Source organism: Schistocerca gregaria, chromosome 6, assembly GCF_023897955.1.
Source record: "Schistocerca gregaria isolate iqSchGreg1 chromosome 6, iqSchGreg1.2, whole genome shotgun sequence".
In the NCBI taxonomy this organism is placed as follows: domain Eukaryota; kingdom Metazoa; phylum Arthropoda; class Insecta; order Orthoptera; family Acrididae; genus Schistocerca; species Schistocerca gregaria.
The window spans coordinates 389,321,854-389,338,747 of NC_064925.1; the positions used below are offsets into that span (position 1 = coordinate 389,321,854).

At 44.5% G+C, this 16,894-nt stretch overlaps 1 protein-coding gene across 1 annotated transcript in view; it reads right to left on the bottom strand.

The window, feature by feature from the left end:
- Positions 1 to 16,894, bottom strand: part of LOC126277999 (coactosin-like protein) — a 164,756-nt gene that overhangs the window by 138,646 nt on the left and 9,216 nt on the right. The window lies entirely within an intron of this gene.

Genomic DNA, 16,894 nt, shown 5'->3' on the forward strand with positions numbered 1-16,894 from the left:
TATCTCATCTCTCAAAGCTACACATTCTTCTACACTCCCTTATGCTCTCACTGAAACTCTGTACAACCTCTGGTTTAGTCCGTTTATCCAGGTCCCATCTCCTTAAATTCCCACCTTTTTGCAGTTTCTTCAGTTTCAATCTACAGTTCATAACCAATAGATTGTGGTCAGAGTCCACATCTGCCCCTGGAAATGTCTTACAATTTAAAACCTGGTTCCTGAATGTTTTACCATTATATAATCTATCTGAAACCTGTCAGTATCTCCAGGCTTCTTCCATGTATACAACCTTTTATGATTCTTGAACCAAGTGTTAGCTATGATTAAGTTATGCTCTGTGCAAATTTCTAGCAGGCGGTTTCCTCTTTCATTCCTTACTCCCATTCCATATTCACCTACTATGTTTCCTTCTCTTTCTTTTCCTACTATCGAGTTCCAGTCACCCATGACAAATTTTCGTCTCCCTTCACTACCTGAATAATTTATTTTATCTCGTCATACATTTCTTCAATCTCTTCGTCATCTGCTGAGCTAATTGGCGTATGAACTTTTAGCTACTGTGGTAGGTGTGGGCTTCGTATCTATCTTGGCCACAATAAGCGTTCACTATGCTGTTTGTAGTTGCTTACCCGAGTTCCTATTTTGCTATTCATTATTAAACCTACCCCTGCATTACCCCTATTTTGTATTTATAGAACAAAATATACACGAATATCATACATTTTATATAGAATAACAAGTGATAAATATGACAGCTCAGAATAAACATTTAGCTTTTCAGTTGCTGCAGAACCACTCTCTGCTTCTCTAGATCTTTTAATATGCCTCAGGTATGCATCGCAAGTTCTTCCACCTCTTGTTTATCATCCCCTAAGAATACGACATTTATGTAAAAACGTACAGCTACTTAGCATCTGGATGAGTCAACAATGTGTACCTGAACTGCGGGCAGAAGGCGAGAAGAGGCTGTGTCCGGCGTGAAAGCTCCTATAGGGCTCTTTGGAAAGCGAGTAACGGGCGATGCACTCAAAGCTAGCCTGCGGCTCTGAGCTGAAGTGAGTTCAGTGTCTCGTGTGAGAGGACACGATAGGTCCGACGTAATGACAATCGCTTCAGCGTTAGAGCTAGATGCACGGCCTACTGTGTGAAAGGCCATATGTGTTTCACTGTTGACATCGACGAAACGGATATAGCGGTAGATTAATTTGGGACAGCTCTATGCAATGGTCACGGAAAATCCCGGTGTAGAAGTAATTTTTGTAATTGGAAAAGCGAAGCTTTCCGTTAACACTGGATGTTGCATTAAAGATGTGACGAGCGGTATGTGTTTGGGCTGACTTACACATCACAAAAATGGAGTATCTGCCAAAACTACAAAGAAAATGTAGCCTGACGACTCTCGGGAGGGAGACCGTGCCCTTTCACCAGCGTCGGCTCGTCCCCTGGTTGCCGCGTGTCTGATCTCGCGTACAGTACGCGTAGCCGGCAGCTGTGAGCGCGGCTGCCGCTCTGCTCTCCCCAGACCGGATCCTGGGCTGACCCAGTGGCCGGCCGGTGCCGTTATGACGCCGCCAGCCACAGGCGGGTCCAGCTGCTCTGCCCACGACGCCAGGGACCGGACCAACAGAGCACCCGGTATCCACTTCCATATACTGCGTCAGTTGCTGCTAGCTGGCAATTTACCGTGTCCGAAATATTTCAAAGGAACCATCACGGCATTCGCCTAACGCTCCCCAAATTACCATTTACTTTTACAACAACGATCCCCAGAGATGTCATAGCACTAACTATCCGGCCTTCATTTGAACTCTGCAAGTGATTTATATCACCCGTGATTTCATTTCTTTCACACTGCTGTAAGAGTATTGAGAATCCTTTCTTATTTCACTTAGTAATACTAACGCAAAAGATTCTCGTGAAGCAGAATCATCACTTAGAGCAAAGCGTGGCTCTTACACGGGAAACTGCCATCGCTATCCCCTCAGATTTAATGGGAAGATTGCTCAGTAGATAGCCCGTCAAAAGTGATCAGGCATGAAAATAGGAAGAAAGTGTGCTGAACTGTGGAGAATGAAGCAAAATAGACACAAAGGTACAAGCTCAAGATGTGCATCAAATGGTTCAAATGGCTCTGAGCACTATGGGACTTCTGTGGTCAGCAGTCCCCTAGAACTTGGAACTACTTACACCTAACTAACCTAAGGATATCACACATCCATGCCCGAGGCAGGATTCGAACCTGCGACCGTAGCGGTCGCGCTGTTCCAGACTGTACTGACTAGAACCGCTCGGCCACAAGATGTGCATCGAGTGAATTTAAAGAGCCACGGCGTCGTCGTCGTCATGTAGTCAGTGACTTCAAAGTGGCAGGTCCGTGTTCAAATCTCACTGTTCCCTCTTTCATAAAAGTATGAATTGTCCGTCCCGGCATTGGCGTCTGTCCTTTTTCTGTATTCCTGGCAATTATACTGTACACTGATTATAAAATATCAGTCATGTGGTACGTACATTTATGAATAGTGAGATGCCGCATAGACCTTTCACAGGAATGAAAAATGAATTCAGTATCCAAAACTTCCAAAACGGTACGCAAGAGTCCTAACATCCGGTAGTTGTGTAGGACATACGTACGTCTGGTGGCTCATCGCCTTGTAATCTCAGTATCCAAATGTCGAGTACAGGTGGAAACAAGACCTCGCAATCAACTTTCGTTATAGGTCCCTTCGTTACACCTCACTGTTGGAAGCGGACGTTACACCGCAAACACAGAAATTTGGATATAGCTAACAGACGCGTCAATGATCGGACGGGAGGTTCACAATTTGTGAAAAATGTGACACGAGAGATTTGAACACTTCTATTCCGTTTTACAGCCCGACACCGTGACCACAGATCCAAGACGCCTTGGCTCTGCTATTTCGCTTGATGTTCCACCTCTGACACTTCACCGTTTTTATTTTGCTCTTTTTCACAGTTCAGTACACTTTGTTTTCATGCTTGATCTATGTTCAGTTTTTGACTGGCTATCCCTGGGCTATCTTACTACCAAATCTAACGGGGATGCGAAGGGGAGTTTCCCAGTTTGCAAAATCCCCGATTCTTTAAAGAATAACTGCAGTTTACGAAACGACCTCTTACTTCTGATTACAAATCAGTTACTGCTTTAAATATTTGACTTTAAACATTTCAGCGAAACGCAACCGTTGCGAATAGGAATTACGGTTAGGGTATTGAGTGCTGGGACGTGCTGACAACCGAATGTATTAGTAGGCTGTGTTTCGTGAACGGCAAAGTCCTTTCAAACGGTCGCAGACATTCTGAAGGAAATTCTATCTAGATGTCTGATTCATGTGCCCCCTGTCATTAGTTTAACACATTTTACCGACTTTCTAATACGTGTCGTGTGGTGCAGGTTAACCACTCGTGTCTGTGCAGTTTTCAGAAATTTGAGAACGTGCGGACTTTATACCGTGGTGTGTAATGTCCGCGCACAAGTGTGTGTGGGGGGGGGGGGGGGGGGGGTAAATTATACGAGTCTTTCGGGAGTGGCTGCACGTTCGCTTCGTTATGCTGTGGGGACTAAATTCATCCGTGTCGCGACGGCTGCGCGAGCCTTGGCAAATAGTAAGTAAGCATCACGCACTGTGATATGCACTGTACACATCAGGATCAGCTCCGACAGAACTCAAATTCTTCGGGGTTTAATGTATTTTGATGTCATCGACTTATCTAATAGCTCGTTGTACAGTGATTAATTACGATTTGTGTTTTTACCCCAGTTGTTCCTTGGTGTCGACTCAAAAGCACCTGAGCAAAATACTGTCAGCAGAGGCGAGATTTTTACGGCATGCTGGATGGATGTTCGAGGATGTATAGGATACGAAATATTAGCACAAATGTATCAGTACACCATGAAATATTGATTAGTAGAATTGGACCTATGACAAAGGGCGGAGACTACTAGACTAAGCAAGGCCACGTTAGATTACACACCGGGGGGAAGAAGAGATCGAGTACGCCGCCGCAGGACACGCTGGAGTCAACTGTGTAGCCGGAACAGGCAAGAATGCCACGAAGATAACTTTCTGCAAAAATGCTTGCAGATCAGTAAAACAGCCTGGATTGCACGATCAATATACACAACGTAACAACGAACAAACGGATGCAAATTATGTGGTTGCCACTTGCGCATAAACAGCTCAGCGTGGCCTACTCCATACGTTCTTTCCCTGCATGTTAAAATTATCATTAAGGATATCCATACTACTGTGTATTGCTCGTTAGATAATTGCGCCGGAAAAAACTCCGACGGCTGAACAGCACTGAATGTAAGATTAACGGCAAGGAAAGTGGTGGTTACAGTTGTCAACAGCAAGAACTCCAAGTGATTTGAGTAAGTATTTCCAGACAAGGCATTGCGCATACCGTCGACGTTTGCACAATTATGGAGGTATTGGTGTAATACATATACAAGGAAATTGTGGAAACAAAGAAAATGCAATTCCCGAACGAGCCTCCTTAGACCAGAAGGCTCATGGCAAAATAAAGGGAAAATGACCATGAAAAAATCAAGGTTTCTTGGCTGAATATAAGGTTCATCCTGTATAAACTTACTGCAAAAGTGTCAGAATGTGACTGGTCGATAAAAATTGTGGTTAGAATTCTACAAAAAATACAGCGAACGTACGAATGATGAAACTTAACACCGCGGCCTACATTTAAGTATGTTTCTGTAGACTAAATTTTACCAGACGTTCACGACATCTGCGGCTATTAACATTTCCTAAATAATTTCAAGGCGTTCGGTAGCCAGGTCTGATAGTGGCATTGCCGCTGGGCTAAAATGTAGTCTGCTAGATTTATAATAAATTTACTAGTAACAGGGGCCAAATATGACCATGTAGTACAATATGCCCTACAATATTTCTACGCGCTCCGCACGTTGCAAATTACTGAAATGGGTTTTGTGAAATTTTCAGCAGAACAATGTAATAAGCTCAGCACTGGGTGGTTGTAATTATATTTAGTAGAAACGTTGATGGATTGCTTTTCTGCAGAGCTTAATTGTTAAGAGTCAGACCGTCAACCGAATACGCCAATGGATGGAACATTGGTAGATCAGCCGGTCAATTTCAGGTGTGCTGTCAAGAAAGTCACCTTTGTTACTGCAAGTAAAACAGAACGCATATAAGCCTGGTACCTATGGCAAACGGGACGCAGGTTAATTTTGCGCAACGAAGAAGGGCACACCGCCTTCTTAAAGCCTGCAGCAGCAACCCTCTCCAGAACATTACAGGGAGAGCGTAAGGTCCCCGTTCCCTGTAATCCCTGTTTACTATCAAATATCATGGAGGGTGATAACTATGCTGCTTCGTAACTATTAGAATCAGTTATTGAATTTGTTACACGTTTTCGCACTCTAAGTCAAAATTTAATTTGCAACAGTGACATGTGGTCTGTTACACTATTGAGGAGCCCTTAGTGACAAGTGTGTGGGTGCTCAAACGACGACACAGACAATAAGACATTAGGCGACACTTGTGGATTGGGAAAGGAGTGCTCTTGCTTTTGGCGGTGAAATGCCGCAGAGTGAAAGAGGACACGAAACATGTACCGGAGTGTTTCGATTCAACCATCTATGGCGTAGACAAACGTGCTTCCAAACACTGAACACCGAGGAAAACAATGCGAGATCACATGGAAGTAGACTTTTAGGTCAGACCTTTTCGACCGACTTTCGTAAATGAGTTATCGGGTATAGACCGGAACGAGAGCGTTTTAGCATGTCTTCCTTTTTACTCAATTTCCAAATGCAGTGAACCGTACCAAGATCATGTTTTCAGATGAATGCCTTTCATCGCTGCTCACTTGCTAGAAATATTGCCGTTTGGGCCAAAGAGAGTGCTCATTACGGTCGACTCAAAGGAACCTACCTCGTGCAATGAAACTGGCAGCGATGACATCTGTTTGGTCGGTACTTTTGAACGGGCTAAATGGCGCAAATTATTTACGTATGTTACAAACAGCTAATACCTCGGCTTGAGGAACAGGGCCTCACAGAACCCATTTGGCTCTAGCAAGACGGAGCGTCTCCTCACTATGTGGGACCGTGGGTAGGTCGAGGTTCACAGCAACACCGGCTCCCGTGAAATGGCCACAAAGGAGTCCTGACACCACACCAGACATCTCGCTACGGGGAGTCATTAAGACACGTACCTGCACGTCGTTAACTTATTAACGAATGCCCGTGCGAAGCCACTAAGGATCAATTTCGCACTGTAAACCAGATATGCTCAAAAATACGTCAAGAACAACGTGGAGACATAGGAAATTTACATCATGACTGGGAACATACCAATACATTGGACACTAAATACCTGATTTTTGTGCTACAACAAATCAATTCGCATTCGAAGGGGTCCGAGACTTAGCTGGAGATATTCTATGGACACACCCGTGCTTATCCACACCGGCGCTGGCTTATTCGCATGTGTTAATGTCTTTCGCCATCCGCCAAGACCTCTAATCGTCCGCCTTCGTATCTGGGATGGTCGGCATTGCTGTCCGCCATAAGGACCCGGGTTCGATTCCTGGCACTGCCAGTGATTTTTCCTTCGAAGACAGCGTGCGAACAGCCTCATGATGCCAATTGTATGGCGAGAAAAGCAGCAATTTACTAATGGAAAGGGTGAAGTTGTCCACATGAGTAAAGTAATTTCGGTTACACATTAGGTCACAAATCTAAAGGCGGCAAATTCCACTAAAACGTAGGCCTGGTCCATAGTAGGCAGTAATGCGATGTTTATTGAATCGTGCGATTAGCTAATTTCGACAAAGCGCCATTGTCAAGCACATATTTGTTTTATGTCAGATGTTGCAAATGGGCTTGATGATGACGCTTAGTCGAAATTAGCTAATCGCACGATTCAATAATCATGTAACAGCCTACTACGTACCATGGTTACGTTTGTTATAAAAGACCGTGGATATCGACAAATACAAAATTCCACCAAATACTTACGAATTACAATTACGAATAACAAAGTGGAACCATTACATACTGTTTCGTGGAAAGCAAACCGAAGACTTATTTGCTGGTCGAACATTTAGAAAATGAAAAGGGCCTATTGAGAGGGGTTATGGGACCAAACGGCGAGGTCACTAGTCCCGTGACTCTGAAGTGAGTCACAGAAGAAAGAGGGTCTGCGGAAAGTGGAAGGATCCAGTCAGGGGAGACAAATTATAAACTAATGAACAGTGAAACACACAGTAAAGGCATAAAAGGTGACACCAAGTCTAAAAACTGGAAAAGGGGTGGTCATGTGGTCAGACCGAGAAGACAAAAGTCCCAACCACAACCACCCTGCCCCAAGACTACAGGAGAACCTTACATCTGGAAATAAAACCCACTTTCATGGAAGAAACCGGGGACCAGTTCAGCCATGTGTGGATCGTCTTAATTTTAAATTTAAGGATCGGGAAGACTAACACGAAGTGCCGAAAGAGGACATTCCAGCAATGTGAGATCGTCAGGCTGGCTCAACCACATTGCGGGGGTGGGTCGTTACGCAGGAGGAAACAATGGGTGATATAATATAAAATGATAATATAATAGGATAGGGAATGAATGATAAAAAATGTTGGAATGTGTGGCTTTTTTAATGGATGAATTAAAGAGATTAATTCTTTGGCATGAAGGACAAGCACAATAAGCTAGGCATTGCCTGTAACGGGAAAGGAATCAGTTTATATTTATATAAATAAATCGTCTTCATAGTATTTTATGCGTACCAATTATTAATATTATGTCCGATCGCCGTCTCCTTGACTGGCCGTGTTATATTCGGATCTTCGTAAATTTTCCGAAGTCCACAGGTGGGCTTCCGTTCTTCTTATTGCATTACTACTTGAAATAATAACTCTCACAAATATTCTGTTAATAAAACTACTATATTTCTGTTCGATGCACATAGAAAATACACACAATGGCGGTCTGCATTTACTCGCTAAAAATGGCGGTTCTCACTCGTTCACTGAACGAAACCTTCCAACAACTCGTACAAGAACAAAAACTGCTGTCTTAACATCTGAAAGTCAAAAATACCTGACGGTAGGCACAGGCTCTACGCTGGGCTACTACCACCTCATCTCTCTTTGCTTTTAAAGAGGATGAAAACATAAAAGTAAGAAATTCAAAAGGTATATCACAGTGAGCCGGGTATGACCAACGCGTAACCGGTATAAAACAGTAAACTCCTTCCGAGAGAAGCGGAAGGAACAGCGCCAAATTGCAGTAGACACTGAGGAGTTTATTACAATGAGCAGTAGCGCTCCAGAAGGCATTCCACTTTCGGGAAAGATTTGACGTAGATCCGCATATACGCAGCTGGAATCATGAAAGGAAATGAGAGGTAAGTATCGGCTTCTCTAGTCAAACGGTCAGCCAGTTCATTACCTGGGGCGCCCACATGACTTGGGACCCAGAGAAAGACAACTGAACAGGCTGCACGCTAAATGACAGAGGGGCCATGGATAGCGGACACCAAAGGGTGACTAAAGTAGCATCAGTTTATAGCCTGCAGGCTGCTCATGGAGTCTGAACAAATAAAAACACTGAGGGAGGCCTGAGAAAGGAGAGACCTGCGAATCGAATGACGAAGCCCTGCTGTGAACACACAACATGATCCCAACAAATGGTGTTTGAAGCCAGTAGGAAGCGTGAAAGCATATCCCACCTTATACACAGTCTTAGAACCATCAGTGTAAAAGATGGTGGTACCTTGGAACTTTGCAAGGATGGCACAGACAAGACGCCTGAAAACCATTGGAGCGATAGAGACCTTAGGACTCTGGAATAGACCAGTCCTAATCAGTGGTCTAGGCACCATCCAAGGGGGTATGGGGGAAAGACATGGGGTACAGTCCAGTGAGAGGAGATCCGACAGCGGGAAGTGAGACGCCACAGTCAAGTGATGGCGCCAAACCATGTCCTACCCCTTATGCCAGAGAAGACTGCAACAAGGTGCAATCAGTGAGTTAAAGCCTATCGGATGGGTGATGACAATTGGAGTAAATGGTCGGTTGGAGAGCGCCCTGACCAGAACCCACAGTGATACAGGGAAATATGCCCCGAGATTCGGGTACCCAATAATCTGAAGTTGACCATCCTTTCGAGCAGTTTACGAAGTACTTTCGTGAGGCCAATTTGGCGGTAGCTGTCTAGAGATGTTGGGTTTTTCCCGGGCTTAAGATGGGGCTGCAACAGTTCTGCTAAAGACTGCCTACACTACACCAGTCCAACCTCTTCTAATGTGCTACTGTGCACTGTGTGATCCACACCAGATATGATCGATGGAGGATATCTAAAAATTCAAAGAAGGGCAGCTCGTTTTGTATTGTCGAGAAATGGGGTATAGTATCATGAATATGTGGCGCGAGTTGGTGTGGCAGTCATTAAAACCGAGACGTTTTCCTTTACAGCGAGATCTTACAAAACTTCAGTAACCAATTTTCTCCTTGGAATGCGAAGGTATTTTGAAGGCGCCCATCTACACAGAGAGAAATAAAAATAAATCGGAGCTGGTGCGGAAAGATTTAAATGTTTACCACGTGCTGTTCGAGAGTGGAACAGTAGAGAAATAGCTTAAAGGTGATTAGATGAACCCTGTCCGCACTTAACTGAACTGAAGAGTAATCATACAGGTGTAGATGTGGGGGTACTTCACGGCTACAGGGCATAAAAACTGACAGCGGCCGGGAGAGCTGTGTGCTGACCGCATGCCCTCCATACCGCATCAGCTTGACGCCACTGGCAGAGGATAACACGGCGGTCGGGCGGTCCTGATTGGCCCGTCAAGACCAGAACGCAGAGCTAGATCTCTAGGCACTGGTGCGTACTAGTTCGTGAAGATGAGTCATTAACAGCTGATTGGAGGGACTCAATATCTGGTAACTGCCCTACTTCCTGTTAACAGACATACTGAAATACACGCACAACTTTGAAGTGAACTATTTTTTAGGGGTTTTAGGGCGCAAAACTGCTACGGTCATTAGTGCCCGTACTGTGACTTACGAAAAGGGAAAAACGAAACTTGAAACCTGTAGCAATGGGAAGAAAAAACTGGAGAAACTAAAAACAGAAGGAAAGCTTAAAAACACTATAGGAGGGGTTGGTTGTCCCCAAAAAAAGAGTCAAATGACTGACATGTCACTGGCACTAATAAACTCGAGAACGCGATCGGCTGAGCGCGTGTCATCTGGTAAAATGGAAGATATATCAGGCGACAGCTGTAGACGGGCGCGTAACGGAATAAGATAAGGGCACTTAAGTAAAAGGTGTCTCACCGTCCACAACAAAGTAGTGGGGACAGTGTGGGAGGATCGCCACTTAAAAGATGTCGATGGCTAAAAAGACAGTGCCCTATCCGGAGCGTAGTTAAAATTACCTCCTCCCGACGACGAGTTCGGGACGAAGAGGTCCAAGAACAGGGAAGAGCTTTCACGTCCCGCAATTATTGGGAAGTGTAGACCAAAGTGCGTGCCATAAAAGGACACGACGACATAAAACACTCAGTAGATCGGCTAAAGGAATGGTGCGAATAGCTGGCCGAAGAAGAGAGACCGCAGCCTTGGCCGCGATATCGGCCGCCTCATTTCCGCAGATACCAACGTGTTCTGGGATCTAGAGGAACGTCGCCGAGACGCCCCTCAAGTGGAGGCAGTCCTGAATCTGGTGGACCAGAGGGTGGACAGGGTAGAGAGCTTTGAGACTGAGGAGAGAGCTGAGAGAATCTGAACAGATAACATACTGTATCTGCTGATGGCGACGGATGTATTGGACAGCCTGGAGAACAGCGTAAAGCTCCGCAGTATAAACCGAACACTGGTCGGGAAGCCGAAATCGAGTTGGAGTGTCAACAATACAGGAACTCCCTACACCAAACGATGTTTTTGAGCTATCAGTGTAAATAAATGTGGCTTCATTTGTGCACAGAGCAGCAAATGCCCGACAAACAAGTGAAGGGGTACAATCCTTGGGAAACCGACAAAGGTCACGGAGCAGGCAGGTCCGGGGACGGAGCCAAGGCGGTGCTGTACCCCATGTTGTCAAAGTTTTAGGAATGCGGAAGGAAAGAGAATGGAGCAGTTGACGGAAGCGGACTCCCAGTGGTAGAAGGGAGGAAGGGCGGCCTGCTTGGGGAGCGCTCATATCACTTTTTGGCGCGTCGCCTTAGACGAGGCGGCTACAAGACAATACTGCGACGAATTTAGCAGAGCATACTTGTGAGGCTCACCTATGCCTTTCGCACTACACCTTTGGAGGGTTTAATGGTGATCTCCGGAGTGTGTCCCATGGGGATATCTTACGTTACAGGGTAGCGTTGTATTGGCACGGGCGTGAATAATATGATCGTGTGTACGATATTACGGGTACGCACATTTCTGATAAGATTTATGAGCCTGGGAGTCAAATGAATGGCAATCTGACGGGGGCACTAGGTGCACTGTAAGACGTGTTTAAAGCATATTTCCAAGCATGAGGAACAGGTTCCTACTGTGCGACATTGTCCCTACTCGAGGTACGGTAGTAACAACAATCTGTGACTGCAGAGGGTTCCGTTGATCACATCTTTCTCAGATGCGCCTTTTTCAGGTAGAGAAATTGCAGACAGACTAAACAGTTCTAAGTGATCGAACTTTGTTGAGTAAAGTCACTATGATAACATTGGATATCTAAAAGCCAACTGCTTAACTTTCAGTCAATAAGGTCAAGTAGACGCTCTGAATAATAAAATGTCAACAGGTCACAAGAAGCGTTATAGATGATAGGTACACAAATTTAGACTTCGAACATATAAAAGGAAAAGACTGCTATGGCAGCCCACACGGGTGAGACTCAGGATTGCCGAGACACGTACCAGTGAAGGTGATGCAGAATAGTGTAGCAACAATAGGTTTAGAAGCAAATATAGTTAGTCAGCAAACCTGGAGTTCTTCCGAGGCTGCCAGTAACATATATAGTAATGTAACATGGAAGTTAATCACTTTGAAATTGAATTCATCTTATGGTTTTGAAATTCTTATTTCTCAAATGATATATTTCTGCTTTAATATTACTAACTGTTGCTGTTAATTTAGTACTACATAATAAACATTTTATGTCACCATGCTTAGCGAATACTGTTTAAGGTTTGCAGATTTGAAATTCGTAGAAATAAATGAGTGCATACACGCGAATAGGCGTATTTTGTGCCGCACCGCTGACAAGATGTAGACACGCAGGAATTGGTAGGAATGCGTTTACGGTCCGCAGAGCGCGACACGGATGGAGGAGAGCTGCTGGTAGTGTTCCCAACGCCTCGGGCTTCGCTGCAGCCAGTCGCGCGCTTCGCTTTCCACGGCGGAACCAGGGCAGGCCGCGCGCGCCACAGCCCGGCTGCGAACCCGGACTCCTGTATGCGGGTCACCGTGTCGCCCGCCAGATTACGCGCGCCGGGCGCTCCCGATCGACACCTTGCCAGACCAAATCCGCCGCCAAGAGACTGCGCTCTGCCACGCTTCTCCACTACAGAAGTCGTGTCATTCTATACTGAACTTGCGGCTGAGTTAGCCCCTCTTGCAAGTATTGGTCTAACAAAGACATCCCCAGTTCTTGAAAAAGCTCAGGCCACACCCGTCAGAGAAGGGTAGACGAAGCTCAAAACTTCCGTCCAATATCCTTGACATCGATATGTTTTAGAGTCTTAAATACTCTGAAAGCCTCCGAACAGGACACGAAGGCCCAACGGTGCCGACCGGCCGCCGTGTCATCCTCAGACCACAGCCGTCAATAGGTGCGGACATTGAGGGGCATCTGGTCAGCACATCGCTTTTCCGGCCCGGCCGTATGTCAGTTTGCGAGACCGGAGCGGCTTCTTCAAGTAGCCCCTCAGTTTGCCTGAAGGTCTGAGTGCACCCCACCTGTCAACAGCGCGCGGCCGACCGGATGGTCACCCATCTAAGTGCTAGCCCACGCCGATAGCACGTAACTTCAGTGATCTGACGAGAACCGGTGTTACCACTGCAGTAAGGCCGTCGGCAGAACATATTCGGAGCTGAAAATCAGATCTCTAACAGAATGACCTCCATGCCATACAGCATGTATTTCGAAACGTCGATCACGTCACACCCAACACTCGTCTCGCATGACGTACTGAAAGCTTTGGGTCACAGTCGTGTAGATGCAGTATTCATTGATCTCCGAAAAGCATTTGACTCAGTATCACACCTTCGCCTATAATCTAAAGTACGATCTTATGGGGAATCAAGTGAAATTTGTGACTGAAGACGTTTTGGAAGGGTGGATGCAGCGTATTATGTTGGAGAGTCGTCGCATAATGAAGTTAATTCGTCTGTGCCCCATGGAAGTATGTTGGACCCTTTATGATGTGTATTAATGACCTTGCGGGCAATATTAATAGATATCTCAGGCTGGTTGCAGATGCAGTAATTTACGAGCTCTGTTCAGAAAATTCCGGAACTTTCTCCACAAAATTTTTCTGCGCTCAATTTTCATTTGTGATGCATGGTCTCCGAAATACTCTTACAAAACTGCTACACCGCTCCCAAAGCCGTTTCCACTTCCGGATGCAGTAGTGGCATGCCTCTTGCCGGATCGCGCGAAGCACTGTCTACGAATTTTATGTCGTCTATCGTTGCAAATTGTTTTTTCAACGGGGTTTTCAACTTTTTAGTATTTCCAAAGCCCACAGGGGGCAGGTCTTGACAGTACGGAGGATGAGACTGCACAGCGATTTCGTTTTTGTGTAAGTCACGCACCAACAAGGATGAACGTGCGGGTGCGTTATCGTGATGCAACAGCCATGAACTGTCTTGCCACACACAGGCTGTTTCCTTCTCACATGCGTCGCGACACGTCCAGACAGTACCATCGATTAACAGTTTGTCCTTGTGGCACGAAGCCTTCATAGTTAAAACTATCAACATGGGTTTGGCATTTGATCTACGAGCGTTTTTTGGTCTTAGAGAACCTTTCACGACCGACTTACTGTGAAGACAACCCTTTTCTCACTATCTAACTGTATACCTACATCTCGTAACCAGTCAATTCTCTTAAGGGGGGGGGGGGGGGGGTAGGACGTCAAATGGGCCGATGTTGAGCAGGAGAAGCATCACAGGACATTTTAGTTTTCAGTGTATACTTTTACAAATAAATTCATAAAACTGTCACAATCACCAGGAAGGATTCAAGATTCACACTCATTGCATTCGAAGATCGAAAACAATTTTTTTAAGTGTGAAATTTCGTTTTCTCACTAAGGGCAGTATTTGTTGCTGTAGGTACACTTTTCTTCAGAAGTTAGAGAGATTCTTCGATGAATTTTCCACAGCATACATACCATACTTACAGGTGTATGAGCCTCTAGAATTTAATTTATGAAGAAACGAATGAGCTGTTATATTTTAAACTTTATGATTAGAAAAAATTTTTATAGTTATTTACCTCAATTTTTACCAGTTTTGAATAGATATGGAAAATTCTAGAGTTTCATACACCTGTAGGTATGGTTGGTTTGCTGTGCAAAATTCATCGAAGGATCTCACATGTAAAAAAATTTCACATGTAAAAAAATTTCACATGTAAAAAAATTTCACATGTAAAAAAATTTCACATGTAAAAAAATTTCACATGTAAAAAAATTTCACATGTAAAAAAATTTCACATGTAAAAAAATTTCACATGTAAAAAAATTTCACATGTAAAAAAATTTCACATGTAAAAAAATTTCACATGTAAAAAAATTTCACATGTAAAAAAATTTCACATGTAAAAAAGAATCGTTATTTTCGAAGTTCCACTGCTAGAAGTGTGAATTCTGAATCCTTCCTGGTCATGCTGATATAGTTTCATGAATTTATTTGTAAAAGTATAGACAGTGGAAATTAACATGTCCTGTGGTGCCTCTCCTGCTCCAAGTCTACCAGTTTGACGTCCTACCCCCCCCCCCCCCCTTAAGGAACGTCTCATTTGCGCGGCAAAAACTCTTCACAGATTACGAGGCGTAGGTATTTGTAGTCTCGACTCTTCAGTCTTTGGACGAGCCTTGCCGCACATAACGATGCATTCCAAGGCGCTGTGTCAGGATATCACGACATGATCCAACTGAAACGTTACGTTCTTCTGTAATCTCTAACACTCAGTGTTAGGCAAGCACAATTTCGTTAACGTTCCTGTCATAAGCGTCGTCTGTACACGTCGAAGGGCGTCCTGCACGAGGGACATCTAACTTCAGTCGGGACATTTTGAAACCCTGTGAACCAGTCGTGAGACAGCAAGGCTTAAGCACTCTTCACTGTAGGCTTCCTGCATCATATGGTGTCTGAAGGTTTTCTTGAGTTTCACACAAAATTTAAGGCACACGCGTTGCTCCTCGTACTGTGCCATCTCGATATTCGCAAGCTGTGCGACAACATCCTACTCAATACTGCATTGAACAATAAAGGACATACAAAAATGAAACTTACGGCAGTCACACATTAAACACATACGCAAGGACGCCAACCGCATTTTGCCCCAACACCACTGGGGCGAAATTACGAATGTTACGGAGTTTTTTGAACAGACCTCGTATAATTAAGTATTGCCTGAAAGTTTCATAAGATTTTAAAGGGGATGCAGAGATTAGCAACTTGCTCTAAATGTTAAACGTAAAATTGTGCATTTCACAAAACGAAAAAATATAGGATACCGTAACTGAGTCACAGCTGGAATCAGCCAACTCGTACAAATACGTGGGTGTAATACTTGGTAGCGAGATGAAGTGTAATGATCATATAGGCTAAGTCGTGGGTAAAGCAAGTGGGCTACTTCCATTTATTGGTAGAATACTGGGGAGGGCAATCAGTCTATTCTAGAGCAACGCTCAAGTGTGTGGGACCCGTACGAAATAGGAATAGTGGGAATATTGTACGTGTACAGAGAAGGGCAACAAACGGTCACAGGTTTGACCCGTAGAAGAACTACCGACATGCTGAAGAAAAATGCCAGGCTATTGAAGATAAGACTTTTTCGGGATGACGTAAACTAACAATGTTTCTAGAACTGGCTTTAAATGATGACTCTAGGAGCTTATTACAATCCCCTACGTATCCAAACGTGAGAATAAGACGAGAATAATTACAGCTCGCAGTCATTCGAACAATCTTTCCTCCGCACTCCATATGTGAATGGAACGTGAAGAAACCCTAATAACTGGTACAATGGGACGTGCCCTCTGCCATGCACTTCATGCTGATTTGCAGAGTATAAATACAGTTGCAGATATGTACAGTAACGCGCTCTTCAACTCTAAGGTTGGTCTGACATCGTCTAGGCACACTAGACAGTAATACTCAGCTTACAGTTAATTGAAGAAAGATTGAAGGGTGAAGACACACATTGCCTTCATCGACTTTGAAAAGTCATTTGACAGGGTAGACTGGCGATAGCTTTTCAAGATGCTCAGGGAGACTGGAATAAAGTACAAGAACAGAGGAGTAATGTAGATGGAGAAGAGGTGGCTGTAATGAGGTGTAGACAACAAGAAGGTATTGAGGGGGATGTACGACTGAGCTGCTCACTTGTCTAGTTCAATGGGTACATTCAAAGGGCAATAGATGAAGCTAGGGAGATTCTAGGAGCTACAGGAGGAATTAAAACTCATGGCAAGAAAATGGACAAGCTGAGATTTGCTGCTCATATCTACGTATTAAGTGAAGATGCAGAACTAATTAGCGATGCTGGCCAACATGGAATCCATCCTCTGAACTTTTCCTATAATACGAAAATTAATGAAGGTGAAACAAAAACCTTTGTGGTTAACAGATAGGACACCGTTGCTCACTGCCCACAGTG